We start from the raw sequence: 14,280 nt of genomic DNA, 5'->3' as shown, positions 1-14,280 counted from the left end.
AAAACTCAACAGAAAATCTCATGAGCTCCATTAGTATAAGAAAGCAAACCACCACTTCAAGGTACTGTAATTAACTCATTCTTTATTTATATAGGTGTTAAACCTACTGCATTACAACTTCTCTATGGTTCATACCCCCCGATACTAGCCATAGATTCATCAAAATAAGCAAACAACACACGAAAAAACAGAATCTGGCAAAAACAGAACAGTCTGTAGTAATCTATAGGTTTTGAATACTTATGTAACCCCAAAAATTCTGAAATAAATTGGTGGACATGAGGAATTTGTCTATTAATCATCTGCAAAAAGAATCAACCTAATCACACTCTCGAATAAAAAATGGCAGCAAATCTCGTGAGCGCTAAAGTTTCCGTTTTTTACAGAAAGATCGCAAAGACTTCCCCCAAGTCTTCCCAAAGGTTCTACTTGGCACAAACACTAATTAAAAACATAAAACCACATCTAAACAGAAGCTAGATGAATTATTTTTTACTAAACAGGAACAAAAAACAAGAAACAAAAATAAAATTGGGTTGCCTCCCAACAAGCGCTATCGTTTAACGCCCCAAGCTAGGCATAAAAACAAGAATAGATCTAGGTATTGTCATCTTTGGTATGCAATCCATAAGTGGCTCTCATAATAAATTCATAAGGTAATTTAATTTTTTTTCTAGGAAATTTTTTCATGCCTTTCCTTAACGAAAATTGGAATGTAATATTTCCTTCTTTCATATCAATAATTGCACCAATCGTTCTTAGGAAAGGTCTACCAAGAATAATAGGACAAGTATGATTGCAATATATATCAAGAACAATCAAATCTACGGGCACATAATTCCTATTTGCAACAATAAGAACATCATTAATCCTACCCATAGGATTCTCAATAGTTTAGTCCACAAGATGCAAATTTAAAGAACAATCATCAAATTCACGGAAACCTAACACATCACACAAAGTTTTTGGAATCGTGGAAACACTAGCACTCAAATCACATAAAGCATAGCATTCATGATCTTTAATTTTAATTTTAATAGTAGGTCCTCACTCATCATAAAGTTTCCTAGGGATAGAAACTTCTAATTCAAGCTTTTCTTCATAAGATTGCATTAAAGCATCAACGATATGTTTGGTAAAAGCTTTATTTTGATCATAAGCATGAGGAGAATTTAGCATGAATTGCAACAAGGAAATACAATCTATCAAAGAGCAATTATCGTAATTAAATCCCTTAAAATCCAAAATAGTGGGTTCATTGATATGTAAAGTTTTGACCTCTTCAATCCCATTTTTACCAATTTTTGCATCAAGATCTAAAAACTCTGAATCATTGAGACGTCTTTTAACTAAAGTTGACTCATCTCCAGTCCCATCATTATCAAGATTTATATTGCAAAACAAAGATTTAATATGAGACACATCAATCACTTTTAGATCTTCATCCTTATTATTGTCTAACTCTTCCGGTTTGGCGGCCATCTTATTAACTAAGGTGGCCTACTTATCCGAAATTTGGGCTATTAATTTTCCAAGATGAGCAAACTGAGATTTCAAACCATAAAATTCCTTAGACATATCATCGAGCTCTTTATTCATGTACTCCATAAAACCTTTTTACTCTTTAAGCTCATTTCTGAAGAAATTATTATGCTCAAATTGCAAGGACATAAAACTTCTAACGTTGTTTTCAATTTCTTCCAACCTTCTATGGTGAAGATCAATACTTTTTGGCAGAGACATCGTGACAACCAATCCGACACACAAGCAAGCAAGAAGCAAGCAAAAAGAGGCAAACGGAAAAGAGGCGAATAAAATGGCAAGGGTGAAGTGGGGGAGAGGAAAACGAGAGGCAAATGGCAAATAATGTCATGCAAGGGATAAGAGTTTGTGATGGGTACTTGGTATGTCTTGACTTGTGCGTAGATCTCCCTAGCAATGGCGCCAGAAATCCTTCTTGCTACCTCTTGAGATTGCGTTGGTTTTCCCTTGAAGAGGAAAGGGTGATGCAGCACAGTAGCGTAAGTATTTCCCTCATTTTTTGAGAACCAAGGTATCAATCCAGTAGGAGACTACACGCAAGTCCCTCGTACCTGCACAAACAAACAAGAACCTTGCAACCAACGCGATAAAGGGGTTGTCAATCCCTTCACGGTCACTTACGAAAGTGAGATCTGATAAAGATAATAAGACAAATATTTTTGGTATTTCTATTATATAGATTGGAAAATAAAGATTGCAAAATAAACAAGCAAGTAAATAAAAAATATGATGGAAGATAGACCCGGGGGCCATAGGTTTCACTAGTGGCTTCTCTCAAGATAGCAAATTCTACGATGGGTGAACACATTACTGTTGGGGAACGTAGTAATTTCAAAAAAATTCCTATGCACACGCAAGATCATGGTGATGCATAGCAACGACAGGGGAGAGTGTTGTCTACGTACCCTCGTAGACCGTAAGCGGAAGCGTTATGACAACGCGGTTGATTTAGTCGTACGTCTTCACGATCGACCGATCCTAGTACCGAAAGTACGACACCTCCGTGATCTGCACACGTTCAGCTCAGTGACGTCCCATGAACTCCCGATCCAGCTGAGTATCGAGGGAGAGCTTCATCAGCACGATGGCGTGATGATGGTGATGATGATGCTACCGTCGCTTGGCTTCGCCTAAGCACTACGATGATATGACCAAGGTGGATTATGGTGGAGGGGGGCACCACACACGGCTAAGGGATCAATGATCAACTTCTGTGTCTATGGGGTGCCCCCTGGCCACGTATATAAAGGATGGAGGGAGGAGGAGGCCGGCCCTCATAGGGCGCGCCCAAAGTGTGGAGTCCTACTAGGACTCCCTAGTCCTAGTAGGATTCCACATCCTACATGGAATAGGAAAAGTGGAAGCGAGAAGGAGAAGGAAGGAAGGGGGGGCCCCTTTCCCTAGGGAAGGGGCGCGGCCTTTCTCTCCTTTCCCATGTGGTCCATTAAGGCCCAATACGAATTCCCGTAACTCTCCGGTGCTCCGAAAAATAACCGAATCACTCGAAACCTTTCTGATGTCCGAATATAGCCTTCTAATATATCGATCTTTACGTCTCGACCATTTCGAGACTCCTCCCCATGTCCCCGATCTCATCCAGGACTCCGAACAAACTTCGGTCATCAAATCACATAACTCATAATACAAATCAACACAGAACATTAAGCGTGTGGACCCTACGGGTTCGAGAACTATGTAGACATGACCGAGACTCATCTCCGGTCAATAACCAATAGCGGAACCTGGATGCTCATATTGGCTCCTACATATTCTACGAAGATCTTTATCGCTCAAACCACATAACAACATACGTTGTTCCATTTGTCATCAGTATGTTACTTGCCTGAGATTCGATCGTCAGTATCATCATACCTAGTTCAATCTTGTTACAGGCAAGTATCTTTACTCGTTCCGTAATGCATCATCCCGCAACTAACTCATTAGTCACAATGCTTGCAAGACTGATAGTGATGTGCATTACCGAGAGGGCCAAGAGATACCTCTCCAATACACCGAGTGACAAATCCTAGTCTCGATCTATGTCAACTCAACAAACACCATCGGAGACACCTGTAGAGCACCTTTATAATCACCCAGTTACATTGTGACGTTTGGTAGCACAGAAAGTGTTCCTCCGGTATTCGGGAGTTGCATGATCTCATAGTCATAGCAACATGTATAACTTATGGAGGCAATAGCAATAAACTAAACGATCATTGTGCTAAGCTAACGGATGGGTCAAGTCAATCGCATCATTCTCTAATGATGTGATCCCGTTGAGGGAGTCCTGAACTAACGGATGGGTCCTCAGGCGTCCGGCCTATTATCCATGGGCCGGACTGATGGGCCGAAGACTGCACCGTGTCCGGATTGGACTCTTCTTGGCGTGGAAGACAAGCTTGGTGTCCAAAGATTCCTTCTTATGTAACCGACTCCATGTAAACCCTAGATCCCCTCAGTGTCTATATAAACCAAAGGGGATAGTCCGGAAAGGACATCATATATACTCATTACCATACACACATAGGCTGGACTTCTAGAGTTTAGCCATTACGATCTCGTGGTAGATCCACTCTTGTAACACTCATATTCATCAATATCAATCAAGCAGGACGTAGGGTTTTACCTCCATAGAGAGGGCCCGAACCTGGGTAAACATCGTGTCCCCCGTCTCCTGTTACCATCGATCCTAGACGCATAGTTCGGGACCCCCTACCCGAGATCCACCGGTTTTGACACCGACATTGGTGCTTTCATTCAGAGTTCCACTGTGCTGTCGAGAAAAGGTTCGATGGCCCCCTCAATCGTCAATAATGACGCTATCCGTGGAGGAACTTTCCTCTCGAACATATCCTCGTATTCGGCGGCTTCGCACTACGGGCCAACTCGCTTGGCCATCTGGAGCAGATCGACAGCCACGCCCCTGGCCATCAGGTCGGATTCAGAAGCTTGAACCATGCCAGGGATATCCGTGGAGACTTGATCTTCGAGGGACTGGAGCCCACGGATATCGCTCCCCCTCATCCCAATGAACGTGACTTACATCTGTCATCGGATCACACCCACGAGATGGTTCCTGCGGCTGCAACGACCTTAGAGCCGAAGCAGACCGAGCCATCTGAGGCCTCAGAGTCCGCGGCATTGGAACCGCATGTGGACTCGACGCCCTGTGATATTCGCTTTAACAGAACTTCAGACTCGTCTCCGGTTACAAGTTCCGGACTGCGTAGACCCGCGGACACCGAGCTAGATCGGTTATTGATCCTCGAGTTCAGCGCCGCTGACGTGTTCCAACACTCGCCTTTGGGTGACGTGCTAAAATCTTTAAAGAATTTGTCCTTGGAAAAGGACTCACAGCCGAACTATGTCCGGTTCGAGCTCGAGACGGATGATGATGAATTTCGCTTCCCACCCGCCACCCACTTCATAGCCACCGTCGATGACTTAACCGACGTGCTTGACTATGGCTCCGAAGACATCGACGGTATGGACGACGATGCCGACAAGGAGCAAGGCCAAGACCCGCCATTCAATGGACAATGGACGACCACCTCTTCATACGTTGTGTACATGGTTGATACACCTAAAGGATCTAGCGACAACAAAGAAGAGCCGGATACGAACAAAACCTCCGAGACACAGTCCAAGTGCCGGCGGCCCAAACACTGCTCTAAGCACCGCCGCTCAAAGAACGGCAACACTAGCACCGGACAAAATAGTGCTCCGGGCGACGACGAAAACAATGAAGGCCTCGTTGGGGCTACATCCGAACAGGACCACGACAACAGGCAAAACAACCCTGACGAATAGGCCATAGAAGATGACCCGGAGGATGATAGTTACAATCCACCCTCTGAGGAGGATACAAGCCTTGGCAACGGAGATTTCATCGTGCCCGAGGATCCTCTTGAGCAGAAACGCTTTAAGCTTCAGGCCTTCAGCTCATAGCCACTGCAAGAAGCCTGAAAAAGAAACAACAGTAGCTTCAAGATGAACAAGACCTGCTCGTCGACAGATGGACTAATGTCCTGACAGCTGAGGAATATGGCCTCAAGCACCCAGCCAAGAGGTACCCAAAATGCAGACTACTACCTCAGTTCGATGAGGAGGCAACATATCCCATACCTCATTTGCACAATGCGGATCGAGCACCCCGTGGTCGGGATAAAATGGCAACTCAGACCGAACAGCAGCCTGCCCAACCGCCTCGCAAAAACAGGGACAGACTAGCTCGAGACCATACATACGATCTTCGGCAGAAATTGGATAATAGAGCAGGACACACCAGATCTATATACGGATTGTGAGGACGCTCCCATACTCGGGGAGACAGGTACCTACCCAGACGTGACAAACTTAATCACATCCGGGCCGATAATCACAGACGGACGTCATCGGAGATACGTCGTGACACGGCCTGTTATAGAGGCGCTGCACACCCTCTCTGCATCACAGACGAGGTGCTGGATCATCAATTCCCCGAAGGGTTCAAGCTTGTCAATATTGAATCATACGACAGAACAACTGACCCCGCAGTATGGATAGAAGATTTTATTCTTCACATACACATGGCCCGAGGAGATGACCTCCATGCCATCAAATACCTCCCATTAAAACTCAAAGGACCAGCTCGACACTAGCTAAATAGTCTGCCTGAGAACTCCATCGGCAACTGGGAGGACTTGGAAGAGGCCTTCTTTGACAACTTCCAAGGTACATACGTCCGGCCACTCGATGCCGATGACTTAAGCCACATAGTTCAACCATCTGGAGAATCGGCCAGAAAATTCTGGACTAGGTTCCTAACCAAAAAGAACCAGATCGTCGACTGTCCAGATGCTGAAGCCCTAGCGGCCTTTAAGCATAGCATCCGGGACGAATGGCTTGCCCGGCACCTCGGCCAAGAAAAGCCGAGATCCATGGCAGCCCTCACGACACTTATGACTCGCTTTTGCATGGGAGAGGATAGTTGGCTGGCTCGCAATACAAACACAGCCAACGAAACAGGCCCCTCCGAGGCCAAAAACAGCACCGGCAAGCTCCGGCGCAACAGACACAAACGCCGAAGCAATGGCAATAAAGCCGATGACACTACAGTTCACGTCGGATTCAGTGGCTCCAAGTTCGGCCAGCGAAAGAAGCCCTATAAAAAGAGCAGCGGAGGACCATCCAGCTTGGACCGCATACTCGATCGTCCTTGCTAGATACGTGGCACCCCAGACAAGCCAGCCAACCATACCAACAGATATTGCCGGGTATTTAAACAAGCCAGCAAGGTCAACAGCAGAAACAAGGAAGGAGAATCACAGAGTGAGGACGATGACGCGGAGCCCCAGCAGCCGAACACTGGGGAGCAAAAGAAATTTCCCCCTCAAGCCAAAACGGTGAACATGATATACGCTACACACATCCCCAAAAGGGAGCGCAAGAGCGCACTTCGGGACGTCTATACGTTAGAGCCCGTCGCCCGAAATTCAATCCGTGGTTGTCATTCCCGATCACCTTCGACCGCCGAGATCATCCAACTAGCATCCGCCATGGCGGTTCAGCCGCACTGGTCCTCGACCCAATCATCGACGGATTTCACCTGACGTGAGTCCTAATGGACGGTGGTAGCAGCCTCAACCTGCTCTATCAGGATACAGTACGTAAAATGAGCATCGACCCCTCACGGGTCAAGCCCACGAAGACTACCTTTAAAGGAGTCATAGCAGGCGTAGAGGCCCGCTGTACGGGCTCAATAACACTGGAGGTAGTATTCGGTTCCCTGGATAACTTCCGAAGCGAAGAACTAATCTTCGATATCGCCCCATTTCGCAGCGGCTATCACGCTCTGCTCGGACGAACCGCATTCGCTAGATTCAATGTGGTGCCACATTACGCTTATCTCAAGCTCAAGATGCCCGGCCCACGTGGCATCATTACAGTAAATGGAAACACGGAACGCTCCCTCCGTACAGAGGAGCACACTGCCGCCCTAGCAGCAGAAGTACAGAGCGGCCTTCTCAAGCAGCATTATAATCCGGCTGCCGAGCCCCTAGACATCATCAAGAGGGTCCAGACCACACTGCAGCAGGATAGCTCGGCTCGGCCGAATTAGCAATTTGACCTCCGTCCCAGCCCTGACGAGGCAACGACACCAATACCGCGCATACATAAACTACGCACTCAAAACCCTAGCAGAATTGACGGAGGCATAACTCATTCGCGATCCACTATACGGTTCGACCGACCCTGGGATTCGCACGATTTCACTTTTACTTTTCACGAGTTTTCTTCTATTTTGAAGGTCTATGCGGACAACCTACTTGCAGAACACACCAAGGAGGCAAGGAGCTCTGGCTTACAAGGGAATCCCCAGGTGGTCTCTACTAAACGATTGCCATACTTGCTCTTCATACCCGCATGTAGCTCGCCCTTAGTTGCGGCATGTTAAATAGCCCTATTCTTGCTTATCATATTACTTGTACAAAGTACGCCCCGGCGTAATAGTTACATCACAATGGCGAATACACGGTAGCGTCAGCTCATTATTTCATTTTTTCCGTTTACTCGCCTCGGTATTAATCACTTACCGCACACGTACGCCATGGTACGTATTACTACGCCAGGGGCTTCATTACACCCAACACTACGACAATAAAAGTCCGAACACTTTCATAGTATAGTTCGGCACCCCGAACTTATAGCATTATATGCATCGGCTCAAAATCATGTCTTTGGTCAATAGTTGGGTTGCCCGGCTCCTGTGCTTACTACCTTACGTTCCGCTATATCAGCTAGGGTAGTAAAGGGAGAACTACTGCGATTGTGTCCCGGTTCTTCCGGACGAGCACCTCGGTAGAGAAAGCCGAAAAGTGACTTTCATGATGCGGCGAGAGCCGGTCAGCTGTTCGAGAGGTTCCAAATCATTAGAATTTTTTTCCGCTTCTTGCGAAGAATCGGTTCCCCCGATTAGGCGTGCATAGCGCCCCTAGTTTGGTCTTCAGAATACCTGGGGCTTCGCCAACTTTCTTAATTGTCAAACTCCTATGGCTAAGTGAGGGCGGTAAAGGTCACATAGTCCGATTGCCTTGTTCGTTGCGCTAAACACCTCCTTTAAGGACCATAATGTGGAGTAAAGAGTGTTTAGATTTATCCTGAACACCCCCGTACTAGCTACATGGGGGCAGAAGCCGACGACTGGTCAACCCTCAGAGTTAATAAACGACCGCACAGGAGGTAAAATTTAAATCATAAGCATTATACTACATAAAGACCATTGTTCCATATTACAGGGCAAGGTAATACACATGTTCTCATGAGAATGTGATATCCTTCGAACATTGCTCCGCCACAAGGAGGGACCCCTCTAGCACACCTTCAAAATAGTGCTCAGGTCGACGATTCTCCTTGCCCTCCGGTGGTCCCTCGGTCATTAGCTTCTTGGCATCCAGCTTTTCCCAATGCGTCTTGATGCGGGCAAAGGCCATACACGAACCTTCAATACAGACCGACCGCTTCACGGCTTCGAGCCGCGGACAGGCACTCACAAGCCGTTGCACAAGCCCGAAGTAGCTGCTAGGTATAGGATCAACAGGCCACAGCTGGACTATTAGGTCCTTCATGGCTAGCTCTGCCAACCTATGCAACTCGACCAACTGCTTTAGCTGGTCGCTGAAGGGCACCAGATGTTTGGATCCCAGATATTGGGACCAGAACAGCTTCTCTGTAGACATCCCTTCTTCGGCTTTATAATGCTCGGCAACATTTGACACACTGTGCGGCAGATCTGTAAACGCCCCTGGAAAATCCAAATTCGGGATAAGTACAAGGAACATTTCTTCTACGCACTTGCTACGCGGGAAGGATTTACCCGCTGAAATATTCTTGGCCGCCTAAATTTCCTGGAGGGTGATCTGGGCTTCGGCTCGTGCATCCTGCGCGCTCTGGCAGGCCTTCACCAATTCGGACTCTTGCACCTTACAATCGCGCTCCAAGGACTCAAACCTCTCTATCGCGCCCTAGAGCTATGCTACCTCTTGAGCACTGCGTTGGTTTTCCCCGAAGAGGAAGGGATGATGCAGCAAAGTAGCGTAAGTATTTCCCTCAGTTTTTGAGAACCAAGGTATCAATCCAGTAGGAGGCTACGTGTGAGTCCCTCGCACCTGCACAAAACAAATAAATACTCGCAACCACCGCACATAGGGGTTGTCAATCCCTATAGGGCCACTTACGAGAGTGAGATCTGATAGATATGATAAGATAATAATTTTGGTATTTTTATGATAAAGATGCAAAGTAAAATAAAGGCAAAGTAAATAGCAAAGGAAATAACTAAGTAGTAGGAGATCAATATGATAAAGATAGACCCGGGGCCATAGGTTTCACTAGTGGCTTCTCTCAAGAGCATAAGTATTCTACGGTGGGTGAACAAATTACTGTTGAGCACTTGACAGAATTGAGCATAGTTATGAGAATATCTAGGTATGATCATGTATATAGGCATCACGTCTGAGACAAGTAGACCGACTCCTGCCTGCATCTACTACTATTACTCCACTCATCGACCGCTATCCAGCATGCATCTAGAGTATTAAGTTAAAAACAGAGTAACGCCTTAAGCAAGATGACATGATGTAGAGAGATAGACTCATGCAATATGAAGAAAACCCCATCTTGTTATCCTCGATGGCAACAATACAATACGTGCCTTGATGCCCTTACTATCACCGGGAAAGGACACTGCAAGATTGAACCCAAAGCTAAGCACTTCTCCCATTGCAAGAAAGATCAATCTAGTAGGCCAAACCAAACTGAAAATTCGAAGAGACTTGCAAATATAACCAATCATACATAAAAGAATTCAGAGAAGATTCAAATATTATTCATAGATAGACTTGATCATAAACCCACAATTCATCGGTCTCAACAAACACACCGCAAAAAGAAGATTACATCGAATAGATCTCCACAAGAGAGGGGGAGAACATTGTATTGAGATCCAAAAAGTGGGAAGAAGCCATCTAGCTACTAACTATGGACCCGTAGGTCTGAGGTGAACTACTCACACTTCATCGGAGGGGCTATGGTGTTGATGTAGAAGCCCTCCGTGATCGATGCCCCCTCTGGCAGAGCTTCGGAACAGGCCCCAAGATGGGATCTCGTGGATACAGAAAGTTACGGCGGTGGAATTAGGGTTTTGGCTCCTATTCTGATCGTTTGGGGGTACGTGGATATATATAGGAGGAAGAAGTACGTCGGTGCAGCAACAGGGGCCCCACGAGGGTGGGGGCGCGCCTGGTAGGGTAAGGTGCACCCCCTACCTCGTGGCCTCCTGTTACGTGCCTTGACATAGGGTCCAAGTCTCCCGGGTCTTATCTATCGAGAAAATCACGTTCCCGAAGGTTTCATTCCGTTTGGACTCCGTTTGATATTCCTTTTCTTCGAAACCCTAAAACAGGCAAAAAACAGCAATTCTGGGCTGGGCCTCCGGTTAATAGGTTAGTCCCAAGAATAATATAAAAGTGGATAATAAAGCCCAATAATGTCCAAAATAGTAGATAATATAGCATGGAGCAATCAAAAATTATAGATACGTTGGAGACGTATCAAGCATCCCCAAGCTTAATTCATGCTCGTCCTCGAGTAGGTAAATGATAAAAACAGAATTTTTGATGCAGAGTGCTACTTGGCATAATTTTAATGTAATTCTTCTTAATTGTGGTATGAATATTCAGATCCGAAAGATTAAAGACAAAAGTTCATATTGACATAAAAATGATAGTACTTCAAGCATACTAACAAAGCAATTATGTCTTCTCAAAATAACATGGCCAAAGAAAGTTCATCCCTACAAAATCATATGGTTTAGCCATGTTTCATTTTCGTCACACAAGAATGCTCTCATCATGCACACCCCCGATGACAAGCCAAGCAATTGTTTCATACTTTAGTAATCTCAAACCTATAAACTTTCACGCAATATATGAGCGCAAGCCATGGACATGGCACTATAGGTGGAATAGAATATAATGAGGGGGTTATGTGGAGAAGACAAAAGAGGAGAAAGTCTCACACCAACGAGGCTAATCAATGGGCTATGGAGATGCCCACCGATTGATGTTAATGCAAGGAGTAGGGATTGCCATGCAACGGATGCACTAGAGCTATAAATGTATGAAAGCTCAACAAAACAAACTAGTGGGTGTGCATCCAACTTGCTTGCTCACAAAGACCTAGGGCACTTGAGGAGGCCCATTGTTGGAATATACAAGCCAAGTTCTTATAATGAAAATTCCCACTAGTATATGAAAGTGACAAAACAAGAGACTCTCTATCATGAAGATTATGGTGCTACTTTGAAGAACAAGTGTGGCAAAGGATAGTAACATTGTCCCTTCTCTCTTTTTCTCTCATTTTTTTGGGCCTTTTATTTTTTATGGCCTTTCTGTTTTTTTTGCCTTCTCTTTTTTTAATGGCCTTTCTCCCCTTTTTATACATATTCCTCACTTGGGACAATGCTCTAGAAAATGATGATCATCACACTTCTATTTATTTACAACTCGATACTAGAACAAAGTATGACTCTATATGAATGCCTCCGGTGGTGTACCGGGATATGAATGGACCAAGAGTGACATGTATGAAAGGATTATGAATGGTGGCTTTGCCACAAATACTATGTCAACTACAAGATCATGCTAAGCAATATGATAATGATGAAGGTGTCATGATGAACGGAATGGTGGAAAGTTGCATGGCAATATATCTCCGAATGGCTATGGAAATGCCATAATAGGTAGGTATGGTGGCTGTTTTGAGGAAGATATAAGGAGGTTTATGTGTGAAAGAGCGTATCATATCACGGGGTCTGGATGCACCGGCGAAGTTTGCGCCAACTCTCAATGTGAGAAAGGGCAATGCACGGTACCGAAGAGGCTAGCAAGGATGGAAGGGTGAGAGTGCGTACAATCCATGGACTCAACATTAGTCATAAATAACTCACATACTTATTGCAAAAATCTATAAGTCATCAAAAACCTCGGTACTACGCGCATGCTCCTAGGGGGATAGATTGGTAGGAAAAGACCATCGCTCATCCCCGACCGCCACTCATAAGGAAGACAATCAAATAACACCTCATGTTTCAATTTTTTTGCATAACGTTTACCATACGTGCATGCGACGGGACTTGCAAACTTCAACACAAGTATTTCTCAATTGCATAACTACTCAACTATCACGACTTTGATATTATTACCTCCATATCTCAAAACAATCATCAAGCATCAAACTTCTCTTAGTATTCAAAACACTTTTAAGAAAATTTTACTAATCTTGAATACCTAGCATATTAGGATTTTAAGCAAATTACCATGCTATTAAGACTCTCAAAATAATCTAGGTGAAGCATGAGAGATCAATAGTTTCTATAAAACAAATCCACCACCATGCTCTAAAAGATATAAGTGAAGTACTAGAGCAAAATTATATAACTCAAAAGATATAAGCGAAGCACATAGAGTATTCTAACAAATTCCAAATCATGTATGGCTCTCTCAAAAGGTGTGTACATCAAGGATGATTGTGGTAAACTAACAAGCAAAGACTCAAATCATACAAGATGCTCCAATCAAAACACATATCATGTGGCGAATAAAAATATAGCTCCAAGTAAAGTTACCGATAGAAGTAGACGAAAGAGGGGATGCCTTCCGGGGCATCCCCAAGCTTTGGCTTTTAGGTGTCCTTAGATTATCTTGGGGGTGACATGGGCATCCCCAAGCTTAGGCTCTTGGCACTCCTTGTTCCATAATCCATCAAATCTTTACCCAAAACTTGAAAACTTCACAACACAAAACTTAAAGTAGAAACTCTCGTGAGCTCCGTTAGCGAGAGAAAATAAAAGATCACTTCAAGGTACTGTAATGAACTCATTATTTATTTATATTGGTGTTATACCCACTGTATTACAACTTCTCTATGGTTTATAAACTATTTTACTAGCCATAGATTCATCAAAATAAGCAAACAACACACGAAAAACAGAATCTGTCTAAAACAGAACAGTCTGTAGTAATCTGTAGCTATCACAAGATCTGGAACCCCAAAATTCTAAAATAAATTGCCGGACGTGAGGAATTTATCTATTAATCATCTTCAAAAAGAATTAACTAAATATCACTCTTCAAATAAAAATGACAGCAGTTCTCGTGAGCGCTAAAGTTTCTGTTTTTTACAGCAAGTTCAACAAGACTTTCCCCAAGCCTTCCCAACGGTTCTACTTCGCACAAACACTAATTAAACACAAAAAACACAACCAAAACAGAGGCTAGATAAATTATTTATTACTAAACAAGAGCAAAAGGCAAGGAATAAAAATAAAATTGGGTTGCCTCCCAACAAGCGCTATCGTTTAACGCCCCTAGCTAGGCATAACAAGCAAGAATAGATCTAGGTATTGCCATCTTTGGTAGGCAATCCATAAGTGGCTCTCATAATAGATTCATAAGGTAATTTAATTTTCTTTCTACGAAAGTGTTCCATGCCTTTCCTTAATGGAAATTGGAATCTAATATTTCCTTCCTTCATGTCAATAATTGCACCGATCGTTCTAAGGAAAGGTCTACCAAGAATAATAGGATATGAAGATTGCAATCTATGTCAAGAACAATAAAATCTACGGGCACATAATTCCTATTTGCAACAATAAGACCATCATTAATTATTCCCATAGGTTTCTTAATAGTGGAATCC

Source organism: Triticum dicoccoides, chromosome 7A (genome assembly GCF_002162155.2).
Source record: "Triticum dicoccoides isolate Atlit2015 ecotype Zavitan chromosome 7A, WEW_v2.0, whole genome shotgun sequence".
NCBI lineage: Eukaryota > Viridiplantae > Streptophyta > Magnoliopsida > Poales > Poaceae > Triticum > Triticum dicoccoides.
This window is presented reverse-complemented; position numbering follows the sequence as displayed.